This window comes from Carcharodon carcharias, chromosome 7 (genome assembly GCF_017639515.1).
Source record: "Carcharodon carcharias isolate sCarCar2 chromosome 7, sCarCar2.pri, whole genome shotgun sequence".
NCBI classification, from domain to species: domain Eukaryota; kingdom Metazoa; phylum Chordata; class Chondrichthyes; order Lamniformes; family Lamnidae; genus Carcharodon; species Carcharodon carcharias.
Window position 1 is genome coordinate 65,420,938 of NC_054473.1, and position 13,090 is coordinate 65,434,027.

The following is a 13,090-nucleotide window of genomic DNA, read 5'->3' on the forward strand; positions in this document are numbered from 1 at the left end:
CAATTACATAGACGCCATGTAATTACAGCCAGCATAGCAGCTCCTGTCACGGCAAATTAGAAAATCGGCTCGGCACCATGCTCATGCTGGTTGTGCAGCACCCAAGTTTAAGCAAAGGAATGAAGACCTTTGTCCTTTGAAAACAAAAGACTTAACTTTACAAAGCAGCTCACCCTTAACAATTTGAGACCGTTGCTAGTTGCTACAAATGAAGTTTAATTTGAAGATTGATATATTCTGTGCATACTTGATCATTAATGGTTAGAAACCTGCAGTATAGATATTAAAGAACTACATAATGAACTTTGTTTTCCAGGTCCTGTATAACCTAAGAAAGCCAGAGGTTCCATCCACTTTGTCTCCTACCATCATGGTTGCCACACGTTTATAGGGAAAGGTGGGTTTCTCATCAATGTTCAACAGAGATCCATACATAGTCATACATGTACAGCTGTTGCTGACTTTCAGTATGCTGTGTCGAAGCAAATAGTCTAACAGAGGGGGTCTCTGCTTATGATATAAAAGATCCAGCCACCACAAGGATTTAGATTCAAGTGATCGACCTGACAGGACTTGAATTTATCCATGCTGTGGCCCAGATTGCGTACTGTGCTTTATTTTTTTGCTGCCATCTCCTGCCTCCAGTTTGTAATTGGAAAAACTTACTTGCCTCAAAGTCTTGTGGTGTAGTGGATAGTGTCCTTGCCTCTGAAGCAGCAGCTTGGGTGCTTCCCACCTCAGGATGATTTATTCATGATGTGGCCAAACAGGTTGAGTGTCAACCTGTAAATGTTTCCAACGTCATTAATGGTAAGTGGCAAGAGCGGGAGTGATTCCTGGTTGGCCATGTGATGGAAAGAACATTGGAGCCTCCACTATCACTATCCATAGCTCCAGACTATGCATGTGAAAAGTGCATGTTGCCAGAGCAGCTTGGACTCTGAGTGAACTGTAACACTCCTCCACTTGGATCACATCATAGCTCATTGGTAAAATTTGTATAGTTGTAGCAGCTGCTGTCGTATTTGATTTTTAAAAATAAAATACACAAGATTTTTTAACTTTTGACTTTCCATAAGAATTTAAGTAATGAGTAAATGGTGAAGATGAACATTGACTCCTAATTCAGTGAATTAAAGAGGAAGGAGGATGTGGTAACATGATTTAGATCAGGGAAAGACAAGAGATGAGAGTTGAGACAAAATGAGTTGGAAATGCTGAGAAAAGCTGTGGAACTTGAGACTGGAATGGCCTTCAATAATTACCTGACTGCTCCTCCACTGTTTAGTCTCTACTTCACTATAGTCTATAAATGAATGTATGCCAGTACCACGAACAATACAGCCCACATTTATATTATCACCAAATCGCAATTACATATTGGCATATTGATTCCCTTAATTGGACTTTGTTTTTCTGTTGTCATTCAGCTTTTAGAAATATCTCTTGGATTTGTTTTTAAATATTCAATCTGTTTCAAACTGTTAAACTGAAAAATTCCAGGATGCAGCCTACTCTTTGAATTAGTGAGTTCGTGCGTTGGTGTCAAGAAATGTACCAACTTGAAGTTGAACTGACAGTTCATTGTTAACTGAACTTAAACTCGCTCCATTTCATCACACTGTCTGCAGCACTCAATCGGCGAACCCTTGATGATGTAAATCTCTTTTTTAAAAAAGAAATTGTTGTTTGAAAAATAAATGCATTTATATTGTGCAGGTTTCTCAGAAGATTGAGATTGTTTTGTTTGTGGAGGCGTTGGTTTAAAGTCTTATCCAATATGGCAGATCTGAAGGAGCAGTCTTCTTATATTACAATGGAGATGCTCAAATCCCTGGAGTGGGCCATTACATTGAGGCCTGATCTGCTCTCTTAGGAGGACATAAAGGACTCTTGAAAAAGAGTTGGGAGTTTTCCTGGTGCATTGACCTACATTTGCACATGGGAGCTTGCTGTGTGAAAATTGGCTGCCATATTTGCCTATATTACAACAGTCACTCAAAATATATTATTGGCTATGAAGTGCTTTCGAACATGTTGTAAAAGGTGCTATATAAATGCAAGTTATTTTTCTATAACAGAAGCAGGACAATATAATTTTGTATTCATTCAAGGATTTAAAGAAAGCTTTTCTGTGTAGAAAGAGAAGAAAGAACAGGCAATTTTAGAGTGTCTTATAGAACATCCCAAAATACTTTAACTGGCAGTAAAGCGTACCAAGTGTTGTAATGCAGGAAACATAACAGCCAGATTGCACACAACAAACTCCCACAACATCAAAGTGTTAATGATTTGTATAATTTGTTCTAGCAATGTTGCTCGAGGAATAAGTATTGGATCAGAACACCAGGGAGAGCTTCATTGCTCTTAGAATTGGAGTGGGACGGGGAAGATACAATTGCCATGGTTTGTGGGAACCAGTGATTCAGAAACGAGGAATGAGGCTCTGCTGAGACAGCTTGGGCCCTAGTTCCTCAAACTAAAATGCAGAACACCACAGGTAATTATCTCTTGTGTTGTTGCCTGAGCTGAGGACTGATTGGATAGGGATGAAAAGATTTAGAAGGTTAAATGAGTGCATGGTGTGGAAAGTTGGAGTTTTGATTCATAGGATATTGACACCATTGCTGAAGAAAGGACTGTTCCCTGGTATGGGGCTGCACTTAAACCAGTTGGGCCCAGTGGCCTAATAACCAGTGCAAATAACCAGTGCAAAAGATAGAGCTTTAAACTAATGAAGGCCGTGGGAGGAGGGGTAGTGTGGGGGTGGAGTGGTTGAAGTGGTATTGGTCAGATTTGTGAAACATTCAAAAGCAGTAAGAGAAGTGTCAAGACTGTTGGGTAGTGTAGTAAATTAGATAAAAATAAACAGTGGGAGAAGAAGGGACAGAACCTTTAAAAAAAAAAGGATACTAGTGACTAAGGTACAAGGGAAAAATAAAAAATAAAGTTAAAGGTGCTATCTCTGTAGGCAAAGCATTCGCAACAAAATAAATAAAATAGCACAAAGAAGGAAATGGGCAAGATGATGCGGTTGCAGAATGACCAAGGTTGGCAGCTAAATATTCCTACATGAATATTCCTACATTTAGAAGAAATGGGCAAAGTGGACATGTTGGGGAGGGCTAGTTGTGATAAAAGATGGATAAAGATGGTAGACTGAAAGGATTTTAACTTAAAAATTCAAGATATAGAACCAGTTTGAGTGGAGCTAAGAAATAACAAGGGGCAGAAAACATAGGCCAGAATTTTACATCTCGCGGGCACCCGAACCAAACGGATGTGAAACAGCCCAAGATGACCTTGGACGAATGTCCCAGCATCATCCCGCATGGTAGCGATCTTCAGGTCAGTGAGCGCTGGAGCCGTGCCCAACAATTAAAGGGGTGCTTAAGGCCATTAAAAAGGCTGATTTTATGCTGCCTGTGTGATTTTTGTGCTTGTCTCACAGGCAGGCAGACATTTTTAATGAAACCTCACCCAAGGGCCGGATAAAAAGGGTCTGCACCATAGCCATTGTGAATAGTGAGGAGTTAGTTTGCTGCTGGATACTTATTTGAACTTGACAGCTTCATTTTCAGTCTTAGCATTTCCAGGCTTCATTTCAGGACTCATTGGAGAATTTTGACCACATGGACCCTTCCAGGCACCAGACAGTCTTCTGTTACCCTGGCAATGGGGATTGTGCTCTCTGCCAGTGGCACCTCCTCTGAGGAGGAAGAGGGAGAAGGCCAGATGTCCCAATGCAGCTTCCAGGGGAGGGACCTATGGGAGGAGAGGCACAGGCACAAGGGGTGCAGGGGCAGCAGGTGGTCCAAGGCAGAAGGGGCTGCAGAAGATGCCACTATCCTGCTGCCAGGGTTTACAGGTAGTGATGCAACTACCTCAATATGTCCAAGGTGTAATGCTGAAGGAGGCTCCACCTCTCCAGGAAAACCGTGACCTCCATTTGCCAGATGATTGGGCCTGAGGTCAGCTCCAACTGTGTGGGTAGACACCCCATGCCAGTGGCTCTGAAAGTTACGGGCCCTCAACTTCTATGCCTCTGACTCTATCCAGGGGTCAGTGGGGGATCTTTGTGGAGTCTCCCAATCAGCTGTCCACAGTTGCATCAAGCTGGTGACAGAAGCTCTGTTCTGGTGGGTAATGACATTTATTCATTTCTGTAAGGACCAGGCCAGCCAGGCTGAGCGAGCCAGAGGCTTTGCAGCGATTGCTGAGCTCCCCCGCATCCAGGGTGCAATCAACTGCACATGTGGCCATCAAGGCGCCAGCGGGTCAGCCAGGTGCCTTTGTCAACAGGAAGGGATTCCACTCCATGAACGTTCAGATACTTTGTGACCACAAGACGCTGATTCTGCAAGTCTGTGCAAGGTACACTGGCAGCTCCCATGACACTTACACCCTGAGACACTCCTAGGTGCCAAAGCTATTCAGTGCTCCAGCCCGACTGGATAAATGGTTGCTGGGTAACGAGGCATATCCGTTGAAAAGGTGGCTTAAAACACCTCTTCGCCACCCAAAAATAGAGGCAGAACAGCGTTATAATAGGAGTCTTGCCTCCACAAGGGTGGTAATGGAGAGGACCATAGGTCATCTTAGGATATGATTCTGATGCCTAGACCGTTCGGGGGAAGTACTATAATATCCCAGAGTTTGTGTCACTGATCGTGGTTGCGTGCTGCGCTCACAATCTGGCAATGGCAAAGGGGGACCCACTGGAGGAAGAGGATCTTGAGGCAGCTCCACACGCCACAGATGATGAACCCAGTGGTGAGTTGGAAGAGCTCAGTGAGGACCACGGCGCGGATGTGGTGGCAGACCTTCTGGATCCTTCAGGGAGTCAGGGATGCCTTGATCCAATGCTCCTTGAGCTAGGCTGCCAAAGATTTGCTTCCACCTCATGCCAGAGGTGCTGCCTCCATCCCAGATGTTTGAAATGACCCTTTCCTTTGAACCCAAAGTCCACTTAGTGCCTGTGCAATAAAGTTTAGAGCCACTTACATCCAGCATTAGATATGGCGTGCCCAGCACCTACAACACACATGCAGCATACTTGGGTCATTAAGACAAAAGCAAAATTTATATCCTGTTGGTACTCAGATCAAGTGAACTTAAAAATATATGGTGTTTACAGAACAGAAGATTATCTGTGAACAGTCCCTCTTGTGCTCACAGTGCCTTAAACTTCGGTTTGTGACTGCTGCGTCTTGCCTCTCCACGACCGGCAGACTGAATTGGGTGCTTCAAGGCATCCATCTCGTACCTCGCCAGAATGAGACTGTTTAGGGGAGCCTCCACCTGTCATCTTTTGTTGGTGGTGTTATGGCTTCTCTTCTGAAAGGACAGAGGAGCATTGATTAGTCCACTCTCTATCTGCAGCGCCATTGCAGGCTGGCAAACCCCACTCCCTAGGACACCTTGCAGGATACATCCTAGTCGTGGCCGTCGACCTGCAAGGCACTCAGGCTGAGCAGCCAGGGCTCGCACCTTTGGCCAGCGCTGGTGTCATTGACAGTTGGCACTCAGACTGTAACACCCCTGAGCTCCATGGGGGGAACGGCCAGACCTAACACTTCTCCACGCTGATCAATGCTAACTCGGTACTCACCCTTGCCAAGCGCAGCAGATTATTGACCCTTTTCGGCACTGCGCCCATGTGCACCGTGCAACGTCATGGCTGCTGACCTCGGCTGCCGTCTCCTTCCCAGACTTTTTTGGTCCAGTGCGGTGGCTGCCTCCTGCCATCCCTGGGTGCTAGTGTCCCGGCTGACACCGACCTCCTCCATAAGGACCGTGAGGCGCTCGTCCGAGAAATGGGGGGCTGAGTGCCCACCCGACTTGTCCTCCCGCCTGATTTCTGCAGTCACTGGGTGAGGCCATTGTTTAAATGAAATGGTTTCCTATACAGACTCCAAAGATTCTCCCTTAGCAGCCTTCAGGGAGTTGACTCTGCTGGTTTTAAAGCACCTGGGTCACCGTCGGACCCAGCGCCTGACAGATTTCTTCTCTTTCCCCCTCCCCCACCCCAATATGGCCCTTCCTGACCATTGAGAACGCGTGTTCATACTAGGCGGACCTTAATTGGCTGTCCTGTGTGAAATTGTGTTTGTAATTCCACATCTGCTTCAGTTCCTGCCCACTGGGCACACATGCCAAGTGCAAAAGTCAGGTCATGTTATTTTAGATCAAATTTCATGTAATGTGACAGTAATAACCTTGTAGTGAAAGGAGCCTTTTGAGGAAAAACTACTATAGTAGAATTTTAATTGAGTTTGAGTGATATAGCTCAGCCTGAATCTAGGGTCGTAAATCTCAACAAAGCAAACTACATGGGTATGAGGGGAGAATGACTAAAGTAGATTGGGAAACTACTATCAAAGAAATTATGGGTATTCAATGACAAATATTTTAAATTAATAATTCACAACTATACATACCCTTGAGGGATGAAAACCTGCAATGTTCTTAACAAGAAGGGGTGGTATTAGAATGAAGGGAACAGACTTATCATTGACAAAAAGCGTTGCAAGCCTGAGATTTGGAAAACAATTAAAATTCAGCAAAGGATGATGAAGAAATTGACTTAAAAAAATAGAATGAGTAAACTAGCAAGAGACATCACTATAAAAACTTTTACAATTTGTTGTTTTATGTAAAAATGGAGATGAGTGAGTGTAAGTATGGGTCTCCTCTTACAGGAAGAGACAGGAGAACTTGCAACAAAGAAAGAAATATCGAACATAACACGCTTTGTTTCCAGAATATTTTTTGTGCAAAACCAATGGGAACAACAGTAGAGTGAGAATGAGGAATCTGGAAAAAAATCCCTGGATCTGATGGCTTACATCCTTGGGAATTAAAAAGGTTAAAAAGAATTTCCTAGACTTTAGAATGGTCCCTGTTGATTGGATGGTGACGAATGTCACCCTGCTATTCAAGAGAGAGAAAACAGGGATCTATGGGCCAGTTAAGCTGGCATTAGTAGTAGGTAAAATGTTGGAATTTACTACCTGTATTAGGGATGTGTAGGTACACCCACAGTGCTGTTAGGGAGGGAGCTTATGAAAGTGAAATTATGTTTGATAAATCTATTGGTGTTTTGATATTGTAGCCAGCATGGTGGATAATGGGGGAGCTACTGGATGTAGCTATTTAGATTTTCAAAAAGCATTCAATGAGATGTCGCAAAGGAAGTCATTAATCAAAATTAGGGCTTGTGGGGTTGGGGTAATATATTAGCATTGATTGAGGATGGGTTAACAGACAGAAAACGGAATAGAAATAAACAGGTCATTTTCTTGGGTGGGCAGAGTATAACTAGTGGGATGCCCTAAATTATCAGTGCTTGGGCCTCAGCTATTTACAACTTCTATCAAGGACTTGGATGACGAGTCAGAATGCAATATGTCCATGTTTGCTGATAGTACAAAGCTAGGTGGGAAAGTAAGCTGTGAGGAGAACGCAAAGAGGCTGCAAAGGAATAGTGACAGATTAAGTGTGTGGGCAAGAATATGACAGATGGAATGTAATGAGGAGTTATCCAGATTGATAGGAAAAATAGAAAAGCAGAATATTTTTAAATCATGAGAGACTAGAAAATGTTAATTATTCAGAGTGACCTGAGTGTCCTTGTTCATGAATCACAAACTTAACATGCAAGCGCTGGAAGCAATTAGGAAAGCAAATGAAATGTTAGTTTTCATCACAAAAGGACTGGTGCATAAGTAAAGAGGCCTTACTGCAATTATATATGGACTTGATGAGCCCACTTCTGCAGTACTGTGTACAGTTTTGATCTCCTTAACTAAGGAAGGATATACTTGCCTTGGAGGAAGTGTACCCAAGGTTACTAGACTAACTACTGGGATGAAAGAACTGTCCCACGAGGAGAGATGGAGCAGACCAGGCCTATATTCCCTAATGTTTTGAAGAATGAGGGGAAATCTCGATGAAGCATATCAAACTCTTAAAAGAAATTGACTAGGTAGATGCTGCAGTAAGTTTTGGCTGGCTAAGGTGTTTCGATGTAGGCATTAACAGTCTTCAAATAGTGGGTCAACCATTTAGGATTGAGATGAGAAATTTCCATCAGAGTTGCAGACAGTGATGTGTAGCAATAAAAGGAATAAAATGCAAGTAGCTTGTTCTCCAGGTAATACCTTACTAGTTACCAATGAAATAACTTATTTAGTTTTCTAGGAATTTCTAGCTTTCATAATGCCTTAGCTTGCATCCTCATGATTTATGTCTGTATTTTCTATTAGTCTTTCGGTAGGTGGCCTATTAATTTTGAATAATAGTTTCATTGAAGGAAGTGAAAAGAGAAACACTATGATGAAATCTTTAGCCTTGGTGTAATGTCCAATTGTTCGGTGTTTGATTACTTGTATCTGGTGACACTTCTCCTTGCTGTTAGTCAAGCCTGGGTATGGTCAAAGAAAATCAAAAACTAAATTGATCAAGAAGCTGTAAGCATGTGAGCAGACTTTTTTAAAAAAAATGTAAATAAACTCCTATTCAGACATAGAAAGTGGTGTGTCTTTTTGCGTATCTTTGAGGCATAAAACACAACACTGAGTACCTTGGTTTACACCAATACCATGCTATTTGAATGTTTTCAGTGGAAGGCGGCTGAAATGGCTCACCGACTAAAGTGAAGCAGTCCTCTTCACTGCATCTTCAAAGATTGCAAGGTAATTTATCATTGTTTAAAATAACCTCAATTGCTGTTATCGCCACAGGAGATTAATGGCTCTCAAAATACAAAGAGCATAAATGTCATAATTTGTTGCTAAGTATAGTTGGTCCATTGACGCATCAGTGTTAGTGATGGACCATCTTCAGCTCTGCTGATGCACCTGACTGAAAGCTTTGTGCTGGAGCAGTCATTTTGAACGGAACAGCTGCAGCTAATATGAAACTTCTAACCTTTTTAAAGTGGATGCTTGGGATTTTGGGTGTGGTGTATAACCCTGAGTGAGAAGAGTAAATCCATCATTTTGGATTTCCACCTTGAAAATGCTTTTTTTGGTGCTTTGCTTTGCACCAAAATGGAAGTCCAGATAGGAGAGGTTTTTTTTTTACATAGGGTAGGGGGGATCGCAGTTTGGAGCTTATCAAGTCAAGCGTCCTTTCCTACTTTTGGCAGCCCGTCTTAGGATCAGGGTTACGTGCGTTAACTCCAATGTTTGGAAAAGTACCTGATTGGGATAATGTGACCAATCTGGTCCCTCATGACCTTCCAAATGAGATTGCTGCATCAGTGCCAGTTTACTGCTGTGAGCTCATACCCATAAGGAACTGGGTAGAGTTTGCTCAAACTCATTGGGCAGCCTTCCAGCCAGCAGCATGGGAATACTTTTGGACTCTTCCAACCAAGATCCTAGAGGCTGCATATAGTGTGCTACTTAACTAGCCAAAAAGTTTATGATGACATTAAGTAGAAGTTCCAACTGCTGAAGGACTCCATCTTCCAGTGTGAAAGTAAAACACCAAATCTGTACTCTGGTCTTCCTGGCTGAGTTTGAACTCTTCACACTTCACACGACTCTTCAATTTTCATGTGAAAAATATCACTTTTTTTTGGCAACCACATTACTTTGATTTTTGCTTTCAAAACAGTTCAATTCAGTTTAATAGGGCTTTAATCTAGCCCTTGTGCTCACATTGGCAGCAATCTAATGCAGTGAGTTTTCAGTTAATAACATCCACCTTTTTTATAGGCAATATTGAATCTCTCTCCTCTCAATTTGTTGTACAGAAAACTAAGATTGAAAGTAGCTTCAGTGCATTTTAACTTAAAAGGGAAGATTAATGAAAGGAGTAGAAAGCTCTTCTGGGACGATTAGATGAAGAGGAGACTGATGTGAATTATGAACACCAGCATGGATCAGTTGGGCTGAATGTCTGTTTCTGGGATGTGAATTCTATATAATGTCACTAATCATTAACTGTGTTGCTAAAAATTAACATGATTTGCATTTGTTTTCTCTAATTGACCCTTTCAATATTTGCACATATCAGTGGTGGACTTGTGCTATTCAACCTGCATTTACTTCAAATACATTGAGAACATGAGTTCTGATCACCAATACATGATGGTTCAGCTTCCCCTCCCATTATCTCCCTGTGATACACATTTTCTCCATGAAGTGAAAAAGTCCCAGGCTTCTGGCAGTGCCATTCTGTTGCTGGTCACTAGGAAGTGCACAGGCGCACAAACTTCCCTGTGCTTTTTCCTCTGTCCCTCAGTAGGAAGTGATTACTCAACAAAAACTTGCATTTATGTTGTGCCTTTAACTTGCTAAAATGTCCCAAGGTGTTTGACAGCAGTGTTACCAGACAAAATCTGACAGAGGCACAGAAGGAGCTATTAGAGCTGATGACCAAAATCTTGGTCAAAAAGATAAATTTTAAGAAAAATCTTAAACGAAGTGTGAGAAGGGGGCCATCAGGCCTTGGAGGGAAACTGAGTGCTTCAGGCTGAGACCGCTGAAAGCACAGCCAGCAGTGGTGAGGTGATTTGAAAGCAGGATGCGCAAGTTGTTAGTTCCAGCCTTGCAGGTGGACCAGATGGACATCTTCCTTTTGGTGCAGACACTGTACGCTACCATTACTCCGTGTTTTGTTTTGAGATGCCGTCATTTCAATGAACTAATACAATGTCATGCATGGTTTCACAGGATGCATGTTTAAAGCACACCCCCGTCAGGAATATGTGTTCAATCCATAGAAACACCTTTTTAAAATTACTTTAGTGAAGCAGCTGAGAACATTAGCTATAGGCTGAGCTGTGTGATGTTGGAACACTGTTGTGAATATTTCCTTTGACAGTTACAAATCCTCAGGAAATCATGACAATTTTTTTTTCTTTTGAAGCTTATTCCTGCTCATGACAGTGACAGCAAGACTATGTTTGAAAAATTCAAGGTGCCTGTATCTGAAATTGCATCCAATTTAATTTCAGTCAAAAAAAATCTATTTACATGATAACCTTTTTGCAACTCTGTATAACTTCATTCAGTATTGTCTCTTGACTGGGGCAGGAAAGGAGCAAAATTCAATTCTGAAGCACCGGAGGAGGCGAAAAAGTAAATGTTCTCAGGATTTAAATTGCAGTTTATAGGGAAGCATGTAAACTGTAATAGAAATATACTTCATGACATTCACGACCCAAAAGTATACTAAATTTCACACACCAAAAGCAGTGGTACAAAGAGAAATACAAACATTGCAGGTCTGTTAAATTGGGATGTTGTCCATCTAACCAGACGCACTATAGTTTTTTGGCAGATACTTTAAATCATCCTGTAGGTTTCTTGCCCACAGCTTCAGTTAACTATCAGAGGCATTTCAGTAGAACTTCCCACTATGTTCTTGGGCCAGGATTGAGCAGGGCTCGCAGACTTTTTGCTGCCCTGAGACTCTGGGCTTTTTCATAATTGCTTTTAAAAAATATTTGGCGAGAGGAGCTTAAATTTTTTCCCCCCAAAGAATGGTACTTTGTTAAAGCCTAAACTGACTAAATATAACCCACTAATTCATTGGAAAGTGAACTGCAGTTGTTGCAATTACATGACTTTAACAAAACAGTGAAGAGCATAAGGGAAATGTGGAAAAAAAAACGTCAGTTCAAACAGCTACAGAACATCTTACTGAGAAATCCCTGGCTGTTGGCAAATGCCATTCAATTTAATGATTGGAATTGCTTTTTTAAATGTATCTTGCATAGCAGGCGTTGTACAAAAAGCATACCAGGGAAATGCACCCAATATAACGCCATATCACTGTATGCACAGTGAGACTGCAAGCAGTAAGTCTGATAAAGCAGACATTTTAAAAGCATTGCAATAAAGATCCTGTTCACACAAGAACCTGGTGAGAGTCATCTCTGCATATCTTCGAGGCATTAAGTTAAGTTTAAAAACATGATGAGCCAAAACACACAATAAAGGTCATCTCTTCCTTTCATCTGTTTCACTGCTACCTCCTGTCAGGCATATAGCAATGCTGTCTCCTGGAAGGGCTGCAAACCAGGCAGCCCTACTGGTACCCAATTGCATTTAACAATAGATCCATTTGACCAGTGGCCAAACAGCGTTCAGGCTGATCCTACTCAGTGACTTGCCCACTGCTTTTTCTGTCTTAACCATTCATCACGTCAACCACTAATTTGTTGCTGTCAGCTTTTCAGGAGACAAATATCCGTATGAAGTATTTGCTGCTTTAAAAAAATAGCTGATAGCATTTATGCGGTTACGTATAATTAGAGAACTCGCTTACCTTTAAGGGAGCGCATCCATTTAAGTATCAGCTCTTTTGGGCTGCTGTGCATTATTTCCACAGCCCTATTGCTGTCTTTTGATGAGCTCCCAGGTCCAGACCCAATATGAGCTGGGAGCACATCATTATTAATTTTGGGATAAAGTCATGGAAATTTCAGGGATTTGTCCCAACTGGCAAATCATTAGCATAAAGTTTCCCAATCTGTTATTTGGCAAAGTTTTCTTTTAGCTGAAGGAAAATCTGCCCTCTACCTTTTGTTGGAAAAGGAATTGTCCCTTCTAATTGTGACCAAATAACCTGTGAACCCTGATGCTTATTGTCAACAGACTGCTGAGTCAACATCACTGTTGTAGTCTGAGCCCAAAAGGTATCAGCTCTTGAAACAGGAAACATAGGCACAGGAGATGACCATTTAGTCCCTTGAGCCTGATTCACCAATACTGATCTGTGATCTAACTCCATATACCCACCTTCAACCCATATCCCTACATACCTTGTGGGTCACCAGGAATCAATGGATAGAAATAGGAGCCATGTCTGACTTCCTCTCCCTTCCGCCCCTTTCTGGGCCAATTATAACCCCTTTCCTGTCAGATCAGTTAACTTGGTACAAATTCAAGGATCAGTTCCAAAATATGCTGACTGTGTTTGGCTAAACCTGCTGTTCTGGAGAACAAGCTGAGCAGGCAAAACCGTCTAGTCACTTGCTGATTGTTAGCATGAATTGCATATTGTAACTCATATATTTACTTTTCTCTATATTGAAAATGTACCACTGTTGGTTTTTAATTGCCATGCTGTA

General features: G+C 42.0%; 1 protein-coding gene across 8 annotated transcripts in view; it reads left to right on the plus strand.

Annotated features, from left to right (window-relative positions):
- The window catches only part of lrrn1 (leucine rich repeat neuronal 1), a 41,134-nt gene that overhangs the window by 18,876 nt on the left and 9,168 nt on the right, over positions 1-13,090 (plus strand). For 3 of the 8 annotated variants that reach the window (XM_041192281.1, XM_041192282.1, XM_041192284.1), the window contains 2 exons: positions 317-397; positions 8,625-8,696. The exons of 2 other annotated variants lie outside the window; for them this stretch is intronic. The gene's annotated coding sequence lies outside the window, so the exon portion shown is untranslated. Of the gene's footprint in view, positions 1-316; positions 398-2,310; positions 2,501-8,624; positions 8,697-13,090 lie in introns of all 8 variants that reach the window. 3 more of the 8 variants (XM_041192280.1, XM_041192285.1, XM_041192283.1) reach the window with 3 other exon arrangements.